Source organism: Phodopus roborovskii, unplaced genomic scaffold (genome assembly GCF_943737965.1).
Source record: "Phodopus roborovskii unplaced genomic scaffold, PHOROB, whole genome shotgun sequence".
Taxonomy (NCBI): Eukaryota; Metazoa; Chordata; class Mammalia; order Rodentia; family Cricetidae; genus Phodopus; species Phodopus roborovskii.
In genome coordinates, this window is record NW_026126755.1 from 1,487,374 (window position 1) to 1,508,233 (window position 20,860).

The 20,860-nt window shown below is 41.2% G+C and overlaps 1 pseudogene; it reads right to left on the minus strand.

The window, feature by feature from the left end:
* Positions 1-338: 338 nt before the first annotated feature.
* On the minus strand, positions 339-9,469 carry LOC127214560 (transformer-2 protein homolog alpha-like; annotated as a pseudogene).
* Positions 9,470-20,860: the final 11,391 nt, after the last annotated feature.

Sequence of the window (20,860 nt, forward strand, 5' to 3'; positions counted from 1 at the left end):
GGTTCTAATAATAGGACATCTATTATGGTATACATCACAAAAGCTTTCAAAAGATCATTTCTTTCCTCCTAGTAGGGAGTTAATCCCCTGTAAAGGCAAAGAAGAACCACAAAGTGTAACAGTGCTCTCCTTCTTACTCAAATGTTGAATGACTTAAATGACAATTACACCTTTAAGAGTATAACAGGGTGGAAAACAGCAACACAACTGGCCACACTATAGATTAGATAAACCAGGGGTTTTTTGTTTTGTTTTGAAGACTAGGAAGCATTGGAAGCTCAAAAATTCAGAATTTCCCCCACAAAAATGGCAGGGGGTCCTTGATCATAACCACTTTATTACCAATAGTGTCGGGCTATAGGAGATCTTGACTGTGACCTGTAGCTACTGTAATAAGAAGGAAACCTACTTCTGTACTTGTAATCATAATCTTCATATCTATCATAGCCTTGCTCAAATCCCTATATCATTGTAAGAATCTCGTCATCACCAGGCAGTGTCACCACCATGGCCTTTAATCCCAGCACTTGGGAGGCAGAGGCAGATCTCTGAGTTTGAGATAAGTGTGGTCTACAAAAGCTAGTTCCAGGACAGCCTCCAAAGCCACTCAGAAATCCTCTCTTGAAAAAAGAAAATAAGCTCGTCATCTGCCACCACTGCTTTCTCCTCCATCACCATCATACATTGGTCTGCCCATGTAAGTCTCTGGTGTAGGCATGTGTGCTCTCTGGTGATATAACAATCCACATGAATTCTGCTTCCTTCCAGCTCCATCCCATTTGTCATTTCCATAACCTCCTTAGAGTCCTCTATCCTCTGAAAATACACAAAAGCAAATTCACATGTGTTGGGGACCATCACCATCCTCACAACCTCAGGTGTCTGCGATAGAAAATTACTGCCTCTTAAGAAATAAACAGAATGTTCAGCAGAACATTCCAAGGTACAAGCTTGAGGTTTTACAGCCAGCTAAAGAATAGCTCAGGGCTAATTCCCCTGCTGCAATTTACAGCCAATTATAGGTTAGCTAAACACCTTAGGGCATTCCTTCTACTGACCTTCTCTCTCACTCTGCCTATGTGCCAGTGCTCATGCCATGGCTATGTGCAAACCCTGCTCACATCCTGCGCACGGTCCTATATAAGCCTCCCCTGAGAAAATAAAATTTGTCAGCTTGATCAGAGGATATTGTCTTGCCATCCATTCTTTGTATCCCCTTGCTCCCCCATTACCTTCTAGGTGTTCCCAGGTTTATCATTGACTGTCCCACGGGTCAGGGCAAAATTGGTGCCCAACGTTGGCTGGCAGAGGATAGATGGGGGGGGGGGGGACACCACTCACAGAAAGAGGATTTTTCCACGGTGTCTACAGGGGATGGTGTTATTTTCTTTCTGGTGATCCATTGACAAGAAAGGACTATCACAGGCGGTAAGCATCGGTGCAGATCTTACAGTGAGGTAACTGATGGGACAAGCAATTTCTCAGAAACATCTGTTTCTTTTTGGGCTCAAGGAAGCTCTATGGATGTGAGGAATTCAGGTGTGACTGGACATAGAGGCCTGTAGCCTTAGGAACTGCTGCCATATAAAAAATTAATACATCCTGTCAGAAACTGCTTTAAGACCTTATTTTAAAAAGGGGGTCACATAGATGAATTTATTGGGGTTTGTTCAGATTTTGGATGCTCATAATTCAAGGGTTATCTACAGGAGCTGCATTACAAGATATTTCAAGTAAGGATATTTTATTTCAACAAACTAATTTGGCCTAGAGAAAAGGAGGGCTAAAAGATATATGTATATATGTATGTATCTATGTATGTATGTGTATATGAAATGGGGTTATGAATGTGTCAATCCTAAAGATACTATTGGAATTGCTCGGGATATAGTAAAAAGGGACACCATGTCAGTGTCTTAATTGAAAGGGTTGTCGTTCTGAGCTTCCCATGGCTGATCCCCCAGAACGTGTTGGCAGGAAATGTCTAAAGTCAACATGGCCTGAGAGCCATAAGAGCTTCTATGGATGGTTCAATAGAGTTTAACAGAGGAGAAAATACAGAAATTCTCTTTTTGTGGTTATTAAAAAAAGAAATTGAGAGAGGAGAGCTTAATATATGAGGCCTAGGAAGATGTCAGTGAAGATGCAAATGAGACCATGTCAGCTAACAAAAGCTTTGCAGGTCAGATTAGAAAAAGAATTTTCAAAAGTATTTGGGACATTATGTTACATCCTAAAGAAATTAGGCCTCAAAGATTAGAAATTTAAAAAGATAGCTTGTGATCATTACATGATTTCCAAAGATTATTGTGAAATATTTAATGGTTACATCAAGAAAGAAAAAAAAGCATCTACTGGCAATTTAAAACCTTTAAGCAATATTCTAAAAGGAGATAATGATCCCAATTCACCTAGACAGCTAACTAAAGAGGGTAGACAAGTTCATCCACAATTGGAGAATGCAATACAGCATCAACAGATATGCTATATTGAGTATGCAAAACCATGGGTGGCTTATGTGCTTCCCACACAACATAGTCCAACTTCCGTCTTATGGCAAGGGGACCATGGTTGTGGTTGCATTTACCTGTTTCCCCAGCTAAAGTGTTAAACCCTTATTTTAAAGCCATAACTTGTGTGGTACAAAAATACTGTATGGAGTCTAAGAGATATTTTGGCAGGGAACCAAAAGTAATACATGTTCCCTATACCAAATAGCAAGTTATTTCAAAACTTTTACAAACAGCAATTAGCGGGCAAAGGAATGTTTACTTAGATGGTGGGGGGTTACCTCCCTTTCTCTGAGAGTGGGCTCAGGTGCCAGCCATGGAATTCCTGGTTTAGTGAATTAATTTTCTTTTACAATTAGAAGTTCTCTTTCTCTGTATAGATTTAGGGCCCAAGTTTTTAAGCTTTTATTAATTATAACTTTTAGTTCATCAGCTTTTGCTCAGTTTTTGAGAAAAATTAATAATCACTTTCCAGCACATAGACTGTTACAATTTGTGCTAATGCATCCTTTTGTATTCCATAAAATTGTAAGAAGTAATCCTGTATAAAATGCTGTTAGTTTCTCCTGATAGTTCTTCTTTTTTTTTATTTAATTTTATATAACAAAGTCCAATTAAATGAAAACAAACATTTATACACAATATTTGGGAATTTGGGCATCGTTCTTTCCAAACTACTTCCTGCTGGTAACGGGAGAGCGCCAGTTTCCAGTGAGATTCCACTACCCTGCAAAACCTTCTCAAGTTCCAGCCCAGCCCTCGTGCTCTTCCACCGGCTATTGGCCAGAGGTGAGTCTGGGCACAATTGGGGCTGCCTGATAGTTCTTCTAATGGAAAAGCAACTTATGTTATTGATGGAAAAAGAATATGTAGTACAGACTTATCCAGCTTTAGCTCAGATAGTTGAGTTATGAGCTGTTGCAATAGTTTTTCAGCTTCTAATAAATGATTCATTTAACTTATATACTGATATTCATTATGTTTTCAGAGCTCTTCAAGTTTTAGAGACAGTTCTGTACATTGGAACTATTAGGTTAAAATACTGTTTGAGAAAATTCAGAGTGCCATTCATTATAAAGAAAGTCACCATGCTTTATGAGTCATATAAGAGCTCATTCAAACTTTCACAGCCCACCGGCTGAAGATAATGAGTCAGCTGATAGACTGACAAAAATGTTCACTTTATCTCAGGTAAAATTAGCTTAGCAATCATACAGTAATAGTCTAAGAAAACAGTTTGGTCTAACTACAGAGACTGATAGACAAATTGTTAAACAATGTGATGTGTGCCCACAATACTTACCTGTAACTAATGTAGGAGTAAACCCTTGAGTCCTGCTTCCTAATCATTTATGGCAAATGGATGTTACTCATATTGCAGAATTTGGCAGATTAAAATATGTGCACTTGGCATTTGATACGTATTCAGGCTTCTTAATGGCTACAGCACAAACTAGACAAGCCACTAAGCATGTGATAAGTCACTGTTTAAAATGTTTTGCTTACATGGGAGTTCCAAAAAATTATAAAGACAGACAATGGGTCTGGACATACTAGTAAAACATTTCAGCAATTTTGTGCCCCCCCAAAAATTAAACAAATAACAGGCATTCCTTATAACCCTCAAGGGCAAGGAATTGTGGAGCACGCTCATAGCTCCTTGAAAATACAATTTAAGGAGAGGGTAGTCATTCCCCTAGTATCCACATGATGCATTAAATCATACACTCTTTGTTTTAAATTTTTTAAATGTGGATGCCCATAAGCAATCTGTGCTAGACAAATTCTGGCATGATGGAATATGAACGACTTTTACTCAAGTCAAATGGAAAGATCCATTCACTAGACTATGAAAAGGGCTAATATGGGGTCCTAGTATGTAGTCAAGGGGGATGAGAGGTTGAGGGGAGTCGAGGGCATGTTTGTGTTTTCTTTCAGGAAGAAAATAAGCTGCCAGACCATTTGGTGAGATGCATGGAACAGATGAAAACCAGACCTCCTCTCTCTCACCCTCTCTCCAGAACAGGCAAGGCTTAGACCTGTTGTTTTTACAACAAGGAGGAATATATGCAGCACTCAAGGAGGAATGTTGCTTCTATACAGATCACAGGAATGACAAAAGACAGTATGGCCTAGGTCAGAGAAGGGTTGGGAAAAAGAAGAAAACAGCAAGAACAGAAACTAGGCTGGTTCCAAAAGTAGCTCTCAGCCTTTTAGGACCCCTTGCTTGCTTCTTAATTCCACTTCCCTTCCGCCCTTGGGCCATTAAGAGGTTAACTGCCTTTATCTGCCAACAGATGGATTCCCTAATACTCCCTAAGGGCAAAGCCTATCCAAGAACCCTATCACAGGCTTGACCTCAAGGAGTTGTGGTGATTCTTTAGAAGGTGACAACCCATGGCCAAGGGGGCCACTTCCCAGGGAAGCCTCCTTCTGCTATTGATAAAACTAAAACATCTCCCACGGAGGTGCACCTTGTATGAGTGCAATGAAGAGGCTGCCAAAAGTGCCTATCCTGGACCTCAAGAGAGTATACCTGGTTGCATGAAGTTTGATGCCAGAAAAACCCTTCCCTCCTCAAAAAGGCATTGAGGCAGGCCTCAGCAATCTCGCCTGTGAAGGCTGGGTTAGCTTGCTTCATGATATATGTCACATATCCATCTAGGGAGACCAGGATTCCTGCTCCCACTCATGGTGAGATAGTGTCAATAGCCCACCTTCTTACTTGGGGAAAAAAGAAAGGAATTGCATAAGCCTTAGAGATTGCTAGTTTATTCTTAGCTACTGTTAGTCCTGATCTACCTTCTCCCCCTCCACAACTTCCTGAGAATACAGTTAGGTTACTTAGTAACCCCTCCTTATACAGTTAACTCCTGAGAACTCTTCCCCTGCTAACAACATGCTTATTTCTACTTACATTTCCTCATGAATGAGAGGAAAGGCAACATTTGCCTTACACTCCAAGTTCCCATTTAACTTAAACAGGCACATTTCCTTCCCGGGTCAAAACAGTCTTCAAACCAAAACCCTTGAGCAACCCCATTGGGAAACCTAGAAAGGCCCACCTCCCATAAAAAATGAGGACCTCTCTCCACTAGTGGCTTGTCAAAGATGGGCACTGTTCTGATGTTCCACCCCCTCCCCAAGACAGGAACTTTGATGGCTGGCAAAGATATTCAAAGTCGGGGTACTGGTGAGAACCCCTTAGAATGTTCCTAAGACAGGCAGTCATCAGCCCTAAGGTCCTCTTGGAGAAACATCTTGGCTGCTCTTCTCTATTATTATACCAGAAAGGAGAAGATATTGGAAATATCACCATCCCCACAACCCCAGGTCTCTGAGATAGAAAATTACTGCCTCTTAAGAAATAAACAGAATGTTCAGCAGAACATTCCAAGGTACAAGCTTGAGGTTTCACAGCCAGCTAAAGAATAGCTCAGGGCTAATTCCCCTGCTGCAATTTACAGCCAATTATAGGTTAGCTAAACAATTTAGGGCATTCCTTCTAATGACCTTCTCACTCTGCCTATGTGCCAGTGCCCATGCCATGGCTTTGTGCAAACCCTGCTCACATCCTGCCCATGGTCCTATATAAGCCTCCCCTGAGAAAATAAAATTTGTCAGCTTGATCAGAGGATATTGTCTTGCTGTCCATTCTTCATGTCCCTTGCCTCCTTTTTTCTTCTAGATGTTCCCTGGTTCGTCATTGACTGCCCTTCATGTCAGGGCACATATGACCTCCCAGTTCGCTGATCATAAACCATATTCACACCATTCAACAGTCCATATCGAGAAAATACTTCACAAAGACCTGTCTCTGATGTGTACAAACTGAGGCCAAACACTTCCAGTCAAGTGTTGGAATCTGGATTTGCCCTGCTACCTGTATGTCTTCTGTGATTAGACATTGGAGAATGACTCGGACTTCTTTGTGGACGATATTCTGGTATATAGGATCAACTTTGAGATCATATCCTATGAAAGTGGGACCTGGACCAAATGTAGTGTCTATGATAATGCCTCCTTGACCTTGACCTGGATTTTGGTCTTGATCAAGAATGGGATTCAGAATGTTTGGAAACCCTTGATGGACTATGAGATCCTGACCTGCTCTCTGATTTTACTTGAACAGGAGTTCCCATTGGATATTTGACTGAGAGAGACTCGTTTACTTAACCAAGGACCCATTCATTCATCCATATACTTTTAATTCTACTTCACTCTTGCTTCTCTTCATTCTTCATTGCATTTTTTATACTTCGTGTATTCTTCTCCAATTCAAACAATTTAAAATAGCCTGAAAAAAATATTCAAGTGCTTCTAGCTAACCAATCTTCTGTTCAATTTTTTCTCTCATCCAATTCTAATTTTCTGATCTTTAATACTTTTCATTAGCCTTCCTTTATCTTGATTTATCTTCAACGTTCTTGGAAAAACAACTCTTCAATTTCCTCACGAGCATTAACCCTGAAGATAAAGTGAGTGTATCAGATGAGATAGCTTCTCAATAGGTTCTATATTTAAACACCAACTTATTTTCAGAAAATGGAGTCATAGAGCACTCACCTAGCATGCCTAAGCTCTGGGTTCCACTTCCAGCAAATCTGCCCTGAAAGTTGTTCTCTTCTACCTCACATTCATGGCAGCCAGGAATTCCTGAGAACTAAGTAAGAGACAAGTCTTGGCTGGAGGGTCAAAAGCCTAGTCACCCAGCTGTCTGACTGTGGGAGGAGGAAGGCTATGGCAACAGTGGCTGCTGTGCTCAATCAGGCAAAATGGCCTAATATGTCATCTGTATTTCTTCTCCTCCTCCTCCTCCTCCCCCTTCTTCTTCTTCTTTTCTTCTTCTTCTTCATCTTCTTCTGTTTTTGTTTTGTTTTCCAAGACAGGGTTTCTCTGTATTGCTTTGGAGCCTGTCCTTGAAGAAGCTCTGTAGACCAGGCTGGCCTCCAACTCACAGAGATCAGCCTGCTTCTGCCTCCAGAATGCTGGGATTAAAGGTGTGCAGCACCAACGTCTGGCTTTATTTCTTATTTAACACTATCTCCCACAAATTTTTTATCTAGTTCTCACCCCCCACCCTATCTCCAATAGGTAGGAGCCAGTAAGACAGCAGAACCAGGAAAAAAGAATTCTAGCTTCCTTGTACCCTTGTAAACAGCAACAGCACAAAGTTAGATTTACCATGTGTATTTTGTCAGGCTTCTTGCAAGTCAGTCTTGTTCTCTTGCTAGGTGCCAGGGGTGCACTGCCACAGAGCATCTCTCTCTGTCTCTAGTACTGAATGAAACAATAATATGCCAGTAAGACAGCAGAACTAGAACCCAGGTAAAGATCTTTTCAGGCTGAGGTAGAAGGAACTGTAGCAACCTTCAATAAACCCTGATCCCTGGAAGAGGCACAGAGCCACTAATTGCTTGCCTCTTTTTCTAATTTGTGTGCACTCTTTCCTGTTTGTATCTTTCTTTCACTAACTGATATAATTCCCTTTGTTCTGTAACATACTCCATGAATTTCTGCCCATTCACCACAAATGCAATTTGCTCTTGTTCCCACTTTTCAATCCATGCTTTCAATTCCTCTTCCATCTGAACCAGAAACAAAAGACATGTTATTTATCTCAAACCTTTGGTGTTAATCTCAATGAAATAATTATCTAAAGATAGACTCTTTCTATTGTCATCACCCTTCTGATAGCTGAACCCACATGAATACAGGTTGAGTGAATGGAAACCAACTGAGAGTTCATTTAGACACATACGCACTAAAAAGGAAAATAAGCAAGGACCTGGTCTGAAATTGGAGGTTGTGATGCCTGAAGTTGGAAGAAGCACTGGGAATATCAACATTATCTAGACAAGGTTTATCATGAACAGGACTATGGAAACAACCACACAAACTACCAGGGTTTAAATATGGAGTCAACCTCTTAACTAGCAGTAAAGGTGGATAAGTTAAACTTCTAAATATCTCAGTTCTCATCACTACACATGGAAATAGCATTAACCTATAGAGCTATTGGACAATGACATGAATAAATGAAATACCATTGCATACTACCAGATAGAAGCCAATAAAAGCTATTTAGTACTATTACTACATAGAAAACAATGAAGTACACAGGGCTTTTGTAAAAGTTTGCCTTATGCTACAGGTGTAAATGTCATCCTATACTTTACTGTGAAGTCTTAACCCTAGTACCCACACCTCATTGTTATTATCTGAAGACAGTCTTTAAGGTAAGTGGGATCACCAAAACCAGAAAGGCAAATATAGTATGTATTCACTCACAAGTGGATACCAGACATAGAGCAAAAGATACACAGCCTACAACCTATAAGCCCAGAGAAGCTTGAACCCTCTTCCAGAAACAGATGATAGGGGTAAACTAATAAAGGGACTGGACCCTCACTCAGCCACCTACTTTAGCAGCCATCACAGGCTACAAAAAAGATATGTAGGTCTCTGACTCAGCATATGACCCAAAGAAACTTCAGATCCCCTGGCCTGGAGCCTAGGGCTAAAACTAAACACAAAGAAACTCCAGAACTGCTCCACCACCACCACCAAACCTCCTATATTCTTGGTTCCTGGGAACTGTTTGGCCACAAAAGAAACTCCAGGGGAGACCAAAACCTCCCCTGTAGTCTCCAGAATACAATTCTGAAAATTATTGTTATCTATGAACAGGCCACCTGCAATAAAAAGACAAAACCATAGAAACCATAGAATGTTCCCTCTCAGCACTGACCAATGAGAATAATTGGTACACAGTTATTTCATGCCAAAATATGACTGAAAAATTCCCGATTGTTCCCCAAATATCTACCAATCAGAAACTAACCTGTATCTACTGATGTAATGTTGTAAATGTTTGCCTTTAAAAACCTGACAGAAGACAAGGAACTCTCTTCATCTGGTGGCTGCTGCATCAGCCGGCTAGATGAATTCGCTGTCATGGTTGGATGAACAATAAACCAGTGGGTCTGTCTTTCCCTGGTGATCTTTGGGTATCCTCATGACTTGGGCACAACACAGATGGAAGCAGATGCAGAATGTCACGTCTACCTCTGCCAGCAAGGAAACAAACCACGACTCTTCTTCAAGCAGTTTATTCAGGAACCTTGTACATCAGCTTCCGCCTGCCCCAGCCCCAGCAAGCCCTTAAATGTGTGCTCACAGCCCAATCAGATCATGCCACCTGGTGATCCCAAATAGGCCACAGAAGGAGGAAGCACACCAGATCCATCAAGCACTTCCAAATAAGGCTTGTTTACAGCTAAGTTCGGACTACCTGGCATCCAGCCAGGTGCCATCCTGGGGCTGTAGCTTCCCATAGCAGAAATCCTCAACTAACCAATAGGTCAAGTTCTTAGTGAGGGTGGAGTGATAATATGAAGAAAGGAGTCAAGATCATGTTAGGGAAACCCACAAAATCAACAGACTTGAGTTAATGAGAGATCACTGACTCAAGTCTGACAAATGGGGAATGTGCATAAGACCAAACTAGACTCCTTTAATATAGGTAATAATGGTGTGACTGGGACAATATATGAGGCCACTGATCATGAGTCCAAGTCTAACACTAGTGCACAAACTGACTTAGTGGAGCCCATTCTATATGGAGAGATACCTTGCTCAGTCTAGACACATGAGTGTGGGGGTGGAGAGGTGCCTTGGTCCTGCCTCATCAAGATGAAGGGACAGACTTAGTAAACTTCCTAGGGGCTGCCTTACCCTCTCCATGGAAGAGATAGGAGGATGGGGGAGTGGGGGGAGCCAGAAGAGAAGAGGGAGTGAGAACTAGGATTGGAATGTAAAATAATAAATTAACAAAAATTTTAAAAAGGGTAAGTGGGTTCAACTATTGTCATTAGGGCAGGTCTAAAATCAACAGGACTGATAGTAATTAGGACAGAGACACAGAGGAAAGATGATGTGAAGACAGAGGAACAATGGGTAGCATAGAAATCAGGAGAGACCCAACCCTATCCAAGACACCTTGAGCTCATACTTCTATCATCCAGAAGTATAAATAGATAAATTTCTCTTGTGTTAAGCAAAATAATCTCTGATAGTTGTGGCAGACGCACACAACTCATAGACTCTAATAATCAGTTGCTAAACTGTAGGCTCAATACATACAGTCCTTCCTATGTTTAGAAAGGACCAAGAATAAGTTATCTTACAACCAAAATTACCTTAGGGAGTGTTTTCTGGAGCTTTGTCCATTTTTTTTTTTCTTCTACTTCTTTTAGAAGATTCCCCCCTCAGTTTGTAAACCAACTTTTAGCTGAAGCTTTTCTCTGTGAAAAACACATTTATTAGAGTAAAACCTAGAAGGCTGGGGATATGAATCAGTAAAGTGCCCGCTGAATAAGCATGAGGACTGGAGGTCAGGTCCCCAACACCCCTGCCTGTAAATGCAGTACTCAGCAGGTTTTTCACTGAGTCTGACTTCTCTATTTGTAATGCCTTTTCCTTTCACTTTGAAGCCCAGGCTAGGGTAGAGCCCATGACAATCCTTTAGCCTCCAAGTGTCAGGATTACAGGTATGGGTTACATGGCATGCTGCCATGGTGGCTAATTTGACTATAAAGAAATACAGAGCAGGTTACCTCAAACTCCAGGAAGATTTTCCAGCTCCCTTCCCACTTCCAGACACATTCAAATAGTTCCTTATATACTTCATAATACTTTATTAACTGTATAATCTCTGCATCATGAAGATGAAGCAGGTTTTCTGTTTAGTACTCTGCAACATAAATGTTTAGTAGTGGGGTTTTTGGGTTTTGGGTATTGTTTTCTTTTTTCATATGAATTCCTTTAGTACCTGTGTGTCTAGACCTGTTGGGCTCATATATAAGATATCCTGCATATCCTATATTTATATAGGATACATAATAGCTGAATTACAGTTATGAAATAGCAACAAAATAATTTTATGGTTGGGGGTCACCATAACATGAGGAACTGTATTAAAGGGTCACAGCATTTGGAAGGTTGAGAACCATTGTTCTTGTGTTTGGTATTCTAAGTAATTAACCCTACATCGTGAAAAGTTTTTTATCCTATAATTTAAAATGACATAGGAACAGGACTATTTCCTACAGAGAAAACCTGTCTAAAAAAAATGACATAGGAATAAAGCAAAAATAATCCTTAAACAAGAGAAATGGAGAGAGGAATAAAAGCAAGCCACTTTAGTTGGAATGGAGTAAAATAGTAAAAATTGATAGACATTCTCCAAAATGTGTTGTCTTTTCTTTTTTCAAACCCTTCCTTTATGCTTTGAACTCACAGAGTTCCACCTGCCTCTGTCTCCTGAGTGCTGAGATTAAAGGGCACACAGCTTAGTGCCCTTTTCTTATAACATGAAAACTGAGTAAGGGAATATTTTTAAGGCTTGGCTCCATCTATTCAGAAATAGAAATACAGAACTTCCTGGTGAGTGTCTGAGCTTGTAAAAACCCTGTGAGAACAGCTACATGAAGATCACCATGTCTGTACTAAACAGAAATATAAGGGATAAAAGTACATCTCTGTTCCTGGGTATAAAACACTGGTCCCAGAACTGAGCCAGTTCTACTTGAACTGTTTCAATCACTTGCTTTATGTTTTGCATTTCTCAATTCTTCTAAGGCAAAGGTTATAGCCATACTTTCATATTCACTTCTTTACCTTTCCATGTTTGAATAAAATTACAACATGAAGCTGTAGAAGTAAATCAACATATCTTATAACATTATAAAAGACAGAAATCTAAGGTATGTACCCATAAAATGTGCCAAAATAGAACTTGTCTTTGCTGGCCCAAGACAGTAGGTAGTAGGACCTTGGACTGGACCCAGAAATGCTCAGAGAGCACTATTTACCCAGCGTCTATTGGTTTTCTTACCACATTTTGATCCAGTCATAAATGCAGCCACAGGTTCTCTCTCTTCTTCAGGTATTTGTAACCTATCCCAGAACTTTCATGTCTGAGGACAGAGCCCTTTGCACTCTGCTTCATGTTTTGATTTTTTAAATTTCCAGCTGTAGCAAGGAAAGGCAGTGGTTACACCAAAATCGTGAAAGCTAGCCTTCTATTCTCTCAAATGGGCCCATGGGAAGAGAAAGCGCTTTCATAAGATCCATATAAATATTTATATTTATATCTTCTCTGTGTGGCACAGGCTATTACTTAGCTTCCTGAGTGCTGGGATTATAGTTTAGGTGTGTGTTATCACATTTCTTCATTGAGAGCTGAGAGACATGTGTTCATGCCATCTAAACATACACTATAATGCTGTCATTGCCATAGGATATCAGACTTTAGAGAATACAAATTTTTACTTGCTTTGTTGTTTTGTTTTGTTTTTAAGAGTTATTTTTTATATGTAGTGTTCTGCCTGAATGTATGTTTGTACAAAAGAAGAGGGCACCAGATCTCATTATAGATGGTTGTGAGCTACCATGTGGTTGGTGGAAATTTAACTCAGAACCTCTGGAAGTACAGTCAGTGCTCTTAACCTTTTAGTCATCTCTCCAGTCCATTATTGTGTTTTAAGAAAGGGCCTCATTATGCAACCCTGACTGGCCTGGAATTCATTGAGATTCATGCTTTTGCCTCCTGAGTGCTGGGTTTAAAGACGTGTGCCACCATGTCCAGCTCAGGATTAAAATTTTATTTTTTTTATTATAATTAAACATTAGGGTAGCTAAAATGACTAATGCTATTTCATCTGAAATGTCAATTACTGTTCTAAGAATATTTATTACATTTCTTATTCACACAAATAGTTTAGATTTTTTTTCCTAAATTAAAAGAGGGTCTGGGCTATGATTAGGAATCATTGGCTAGGGCCTATGATTCCTGATACTACAAGATTTGAGTTCAGCCTCTATCACTAAAAAAGCAAAATAGAGGTTTAGTCAATAAAGTACTTGCCACTCAAGCAATAAGGACCTGAGATCAAGCACAATGCTGAGTCTAGAAGGGAATGCTGGAAATCTTAGTGTTGTGGGATGTTTGATCACTATGTGAAAATGTGTCTGCCTAAGGTACCTCATTGGTTTAATTAAAAAACTGAATGGCCAATTGCTCAAAAGGAAAGGTTAGGCAGGACTGTGGGCAGAGAAAAGAACTCAGAACCCACACAGTAGAAGAATAAATCCAACTCAAGCAACTTGTCACCTTACCTCTACACGCTGATGGCAGGTGAACAACCGCACACACACAATAAATTCAAATACAAAAAAGAAAATAAAATCACCACTAACAAATAAAGATCTCATGTTTTAAGAATTTTATAACTTTTTTTTAAAAAACTGAATAGTTTTATAAATTTAACATTATTACTGCTATTTGTGTATAGTAGGGGAACATGCACTTTGCTATGCCATGCCATGCATATGACAGTCATGGGACAGCATTATGAAGTTGATTCTTTCTACTCATTCTATTTTTTTTTTTTTAGACAGTTTCTCTATAGATTTGGAGGTTGTCCTGAAACTCACTCCATAGAACAGGCTGGCCTCGAACTCACAGAGATCCATATGGCTCTGTCTCCTGAGTGCTGGAATGAAGAGCATGCATCACCAATGCCTGACGTTTCTGCTCATTCGCATATGGGTTCTGGAGATTGAACTTAGTTCACCAGGCTTTTACACGATAAATGCTTTATCCACTGATAGCATCTTATAGCATCTTATTGGTCTGATCTCTTCTTTTATTTTTGACTTGAGGGAAAAACTAGGACATCATGCTGGCCAAGCTTCCACTACTGAATTGCATCCACAGTGGTTAGATTAGAGTTTTGTATCAATCCACAGGTTGGACATGATGATGCCCAAACTAGGCTGTGTTTTGTGCATATGTACAATAACCAAGTGTCAGCTACACTTTTCAGTAACTGAATTGGATCAACTGTACAATTCTCTCAAAGTTATGATGGGTTTTTTAGAATGTAATCTAAGTTAAGAAGCAATTGTAAATATAGCAGTGTAATCATCATGACCATTAACTCCAGAACTCATTTCATCTTGCAAAACTGAAATCATTAATTTGGCAAAATGTCCTCATTTTGTGCTCTCACCAATCCAATCTATTTTATTATAGCTGACTGTTTTAAGTGCCAGAACACTTTTGTAAAAGTTGTACAAAGACCAGAAAGCTTACTTTGGTTATCTAGAAGATGGTATATCTAGTTCTTATTAACTGAATACTTACACTAATAATCCTATGAACATCTCTTTACCAATAACAACCAATTTAGTAGATCCTGCTCTGTTCCTAGTGGATAGAGAAGGGAATAGAGTATTAATTATATGTTGTACAAACTTAGTTTCACTTAGCATTGTTAAAAATTTTCCATACATTCAAGGAAGACAGATGTACCAGTGTACTGCCAACTTCTCATGTACCTAATTTCACATTGAGTGTTTAAGAAAAAAGAGAAACTTTATGTATCAAATCTCCATCATTTATGTTAATTTAAGGAAACTGCTCTAATGTCACCATCTGCTTGAATGCTCTTCCCTGCCAGGGATAAATTATCCTTACCCTTCAAAGGAAGTCTAATTGCTAGACTTTCTCCATTTATAGACAAAGGTGGTAAGCTTTTCCTGTAACAGTAATTGGAACATGAGATCCAGTCATCATTATCTTTCAAAGCTCCCTATGTGTCCCAACTTTTCGGAACCATTCTGGATGGCTCGCAGTATGCAGCTTTTCATTATTAAAAGAGCCACAAAGGTTGATGTTTGTCTGGTACTTCCTCTTTGTATCATTAGGTATCCTTGCCTCTTGCGTACCCACTGTATTCTGTGGGGCTGGATGGTAGCACAGACATATATGTAAGAAAAAAAAATGGACAGAGGACACAGACCAACTTTTGGGTGATAATGTCTACCTTTTGTTGTTGTTGTTGTTGTTGTTGTTGTTCTAAAGACTAACTTACAAGAATATGAGTTTCTCTCCTGCATGTATTTAAGTGTGTTGCATGTGAACCTGGTGCCCACTTAAGCCCAGGACAGTTGTGAGCCACCACAGGTGCTGGTAACTGAAACCAGCTCCTATGCAAGAGCAGCAAATGCTCTCAACTGCTCAACATTTTCTCCCGCTGCTATCTTGTTTTTAGGTATTTTGAAGACAAGGTCTCTCATTGGTTTGATGCTTAAGCCTCCAATATTCACCTATCTCTGCCCAGCCAATGTTGAGGTTACAAGAATATGCCACCATTATGATTTTTTCCCTTGAGACAAGGTTTCACTGGCTGTCTTGAAACTCACTCTGTAGACCAGGCTGACTTCAGAGATCTGCTTGCCTCTGCCTCCCAAGTGCTAGGGTTAAAGGCATAAAGCATGGCCCAGCAATCAGGCTTATTTTGCAAAGATTATGAGGACTGAATTCAGGTTCCCATTCCCTTTAGGGGAGAACTTTACCAATTAACCCATTTCTGCAATGTCTCCCTACCCTCCTCTTTTAAACAAAGATCCATGCCACCCTTTTCCTTAAACTTAAAACAGTATTATGCTCTATTAAACTGAAATACATCAAGGAGTGTTTGATAGTTATTTCATGTCAACTACCTTTCACATTTTTCATATGTATCCTCCTCTTACAAGAACGCTTTCCATTTGCATTGCTAAGTTAAAAACATATTCCTCTATCTTATACCCCAATCAGTCCCCCAAGCACTCTGTACTGCCACATCTGAAATGGCTTCACTTGTAGCTCACTACATAGAGCACTCAGGTCCTCCTGACTGATGTTGTTCTTTTGCTGCAACTGTGGGCAATGAAACATGAACAAGAAGATATTATGGACTCAATTCTCGCTCTATACCTTATATTGATGGGTTCTGGTGATTGAACACAGGTCTTCAGGTTTATATCATGAAGTTGCATATGCCTTTACCTACTAAGTTACCTATCCAAGCCCCTAAATATCTCTCTCTCAAAGAAAGGTTAAACTTAAAAGATATCATTACAGGCTAGAGATATGGTTCAGCAATTAAGACCATTGGATGCCCTTCTGGAGGACATAGGTTCAATTCCCAGAACCCACATAGCAACTCACAAGTGTCATCTACCAGGTGCAAAGCTGTACATGGCATTATAATGTCATGAATGAATTGTCTATGTCTTGCTGTAGATTCTGGTACTGGACTGCATCTCAATAGTGGCTTCCTCCTCTAAGAGACCCATACCTTTTTGTCATGGCTGACACTCCAAACAGTCAAGAATCGAGACCTTCCATCTCCCACACACGGGAGCATTCTGGACACATGCAGATCGAAGTCCCTCTGGGCACGAGGAGCTGGGCAGATACAGACCAATCAGCCTTTTAGATCTCCAGCCTCAGTCTGATGTCTTCCTCCTTCTCTAAACCCAGAAGCCTCTAAAAACGAATCATTTACTACACTTATGCAGAGACAGTATCTTAGATCAAATAATCTTAGATCAAGATTAGTGTGTTGAAAACGTGATTGAAAGCCACCAGACTAAGCGAGGGTGGGTGGAAAAGCATTGTACAAGCGGGAGCCTCTACCCACTTCCCCCCAAACAGCTCTGGCATGCTGGGCTCTCCAGAACAACCACCCAGGCATTCTCGCTAGCAGGCAAAAGTAAAGGCTAGATTCTAGTTTTAATTCCTCCCCAGGGGATTGGTCCTACATGCCACACTGCCTGTGTTCTGCACCACTATGTTCCACACCACTATGTTCCCATCCCGGAGGATCATCTCAGAGAAGTATCTTATGGGAAATACATTATTATGTCGATTTCCTCACCCAGACTTGTTTAGAAAAACTAAACAAAACACAGGTTAGATTTTCCGGCAGTCAGTCCAAACCTGAATCCTCAGTATGCCACCAGAATATAGGTTACTCTAAATCTTGGGTCCCTCTAATTCTGCACTAAATTTAAAGTATGTTTCCTGATGGGAACTGGATGGAGGACGCTAATAAGAATATGTGCATAACCGGTGGATAGGAAAGCAGGGATGGTGTATGTTCAAAAGTTCTGTGTCTAAGGAGGAAAGTGGGCAATTAAAGAAAACACAAAGTTGCAGCCCTTACTCAGCCCCAGGCTCACTTCACCCTGAGAAAGCATGTCCACCTCTCCACTGCCCACCCCTCTGTCAGCCGCTGGGGGCAGGTCTGGGCAAAGTATCTCCTCTTCCTCTTCTGCACAAACAGGACAGGGGAATAAGATTTCATGTCCTTGTGTTTTACTGCACATATCCTAACTGAAGTAACAAAGCCTTGTTATAAGGCTTGAAAAAAAAAATACAGAACCCAAAATGCCTTTATATTACCTAAGTTCCTTTTGTTCTGATTTTATCTAAAAGGAAAAAATAGGAAATAAAAGTCATTTACAAGTAACTTCTTAAAAATTTATCTTCGTCTATAAATGAAGTGAGACTTTATAGGGAAATAACAGTAAAGCAAGCAAGCAAACAAAAAGCTCCTGCACTTTTCCATTCAGATAAAAATTTCTCCTACCCCCCTACTGAGAGGCGCAAGTGCACACTCTAGCAAGGGAATGCACAGCTGCACTGGCCACCTCCATCTGCGGAGAATTAAATAAAAGCAACGTTATTTCGTCCTTCTTGTATTCCTCCTTGATTCCAAATCTAGTCGAAAATCAAACCTACTCGCTGAGACGCCCCTTCATTGTCTTAAAGGGAAAGCTTTTCGAAAATGAAGCCCCGCTGATATGCATTTCAGGAGGAATAAGGCTTGGGAGCCCAGAAGCCATCTGCTTCCCTTCCAGGGTTCCTGGAAAAGAGATGTAAGCCAAGTCATTGTTTAGGTGTTGACTGGGGATCGAGAATTTAATACAAATCAGATGCACAATACAGATTCTAATCGAGAAGAAAAAAAGAAAAAGAAATCAAGTTGATTGGTCATCCACATTTTTCCCTCCTTTAACACTGAATTTAGAGTACGTTGTCTGGTGTAAAGATTTTAACATGTAGAGAAGGCAGGATTTTCCACAAGGAGTTGAGGCTCTCCCTGCAGGAAAAGGCTTTCCCCCCACACACCCCTTCCTCCCTGTGAGGTTCCACCTTCCGGAAAACACAACTTCTTTCCCACTTTTCCTGGAGGGACAGACCTCAGTCTTAGGAAGCATGGGTCCTAGAGTGACTAAGGTCACTGAGACCTCTTTGGACTGAGACTCACTTGTAGCATTGCAGTCCTACATGTTAGCTTTCCTTGGCCCTGTGGAGTGGGGAAGGGGCACCACAGATACCCACAGCCTCTGAACCTCTGGAGCTGGTATGTGATAAGTAACACCTAAAGGGCCATACATGTATTGGAAGAACCAGATGTTTCTGTGTAAACTGAAGTGAAAATATGCCAGAGCTGGCGGTTCCCAGCGAGAAGGTGAGCAGAAAGGAGTCAACATCCAGCGGGATCCTTTGAAGACAGTTTCCTTGAGAAAAGAGAGTCCTATGAGTTCCTAGCCCAGGTTCATAAACTGCTTGTCACTGCCTTATCTCCAGACCAGACATTTGAACATTTTTTTTTTCATAAAATGTTAGGTAGTAATCATTGCATCCCCTCCCAGAAGGCTCACTTAAGCTGAGGTGAGGAGACATTGAAGTCTAAGGTCTCAAAGCCATGTGATTCCTGCCTTTATTACATTTACTTTGCTGTTCTGGGCGGCGGTGGGATAGTGTGTCCAGGCATTTGGTGAATGGCACCAGATACCAATTTCTGTGCTCTACTGAGCATTGGCTCTTGCCAAGAATCAAATCAGATGCCTATGTGGTCTGGCAACAGATTTGAAGACTTGGTTCTCTGTAGTCTGCCCACTCTTAGGAAGAACCAGAAACAAAATGATTTCACTGGAAACACTCAAGAGGCAAACCCCACAGCAAGAGTAGAGCCTAACGGGAGGGGGGGAGAGGAAGGGGGCGGGAAAACTGTCACCTCTCTCCAGAGGCAAGACCTGGAGCTGGTTCCCAGACTGGGGGCCCCAGCAGGATTCAGGTAGCACATTGGTGGTTTCCTGTTTGTGTCGGGGGTGGTGTGGGGGAGTGGTGGGTAGAATTTCTGCCTGGATGCTGTGTATTCTCCTAGACCTGGCCTGAGAGCAGCTGCACAGGACTGAGAAGAGGGGCAAAAATGCAGAGGGTGTGAGCTGGTGGAATCTGTGGACCCACCAGCGCTAAGCTAGACTTTTCAGAGAGATTGCTTACATTTGTAGAAAACTGAAAGTGCAGCCCGTCCTTAGGACACTTAAGCTACGCCCCTGTGTGTCCTCTAAAACACACCGCCCCTGTTGGGTGAGGGGTTTTTTTGTTGTTGTTGTTGTTTTGTTTTGTTTTTTAAATGGAACAAATTTAATTCAGCTGGATATTTCCATTATTAAACCTGATTTTTCCACTGGTTAAACATAATCGTAGCTAAACAATGTTGACTTACTGAGCACAAAGTGGCAATTCACACCATAAAGAAACTAGTGTAAATCGCTTACCATTCTAATTGCTTCAAGTTTACCAAAGAGCTGCTGGTTCCCTTTAGTCTGAAGCATTTTCATTTATATTGTTGAAACAATTACCAGGCTTTTTTAAATCCCACTGTAATTTGCTCTTCACTTTTCGGACTATCCTATTCAAAAAGACCCCCCCCATATATGTATGTCTTGCTCTTTTAATTGGAGTTATTAAAGCAATCAAGTTTTTCTCCCCACCCCCACTCCCACCCCACCCCCGTCAGTTATCTTTTCTTCTCTCTCACTCCACTTCACACCCCCATCCCCAAGGCCTTGAACCCTCTTTAGCTGGGTGTTCCCCGGGATTGAAGTCTAGAAGAGGGGGAGCTGGCATGCCTGGGAAAGTGCCAGGTCCGAGCTCCCCGCCAAAGCCCCATAGTTATGGAGTCACACGCTGGTGGCAGAGGCTCCGGGAGGCTGCATGCTGGACCACCAGCTGAGCCCGGGCTCAGATGTTTAAAGCTGCACAGGCAGCCCTCTTGTGGGGGTCTTCAAGAGTGGGGGGGGGGAGGCTGAGACTTCCAGGCAAGCAGAACCTGGGCTCAAGTCAGAGAAGTGAGGGTGGCCGGCAGCCCTGGCGGCTCGGGCCAGGGACCCCAGGTCCTTGTGCGGGGGTGGGATAGGGGATTGCAGGTCTCCAGGGGTCTTGCTATTGTGCCTACCTATTTTCCTCAACCTCCAAGGAAGTGACTCCCGACTGCAAAAGCAAAAGTTTTTTATTGCTAAGAACCCAACCGAACCCGCTTGGACCTCACTCTATTGGAAGAGTTAGGTGCCCGATTACAATTGCAAAGCATTTTAAAGGGAAAAGGGAGGTTTGAGACTGCCAGTCTCAGCCCATAAGGTTTCAAAGGTTACAGAGA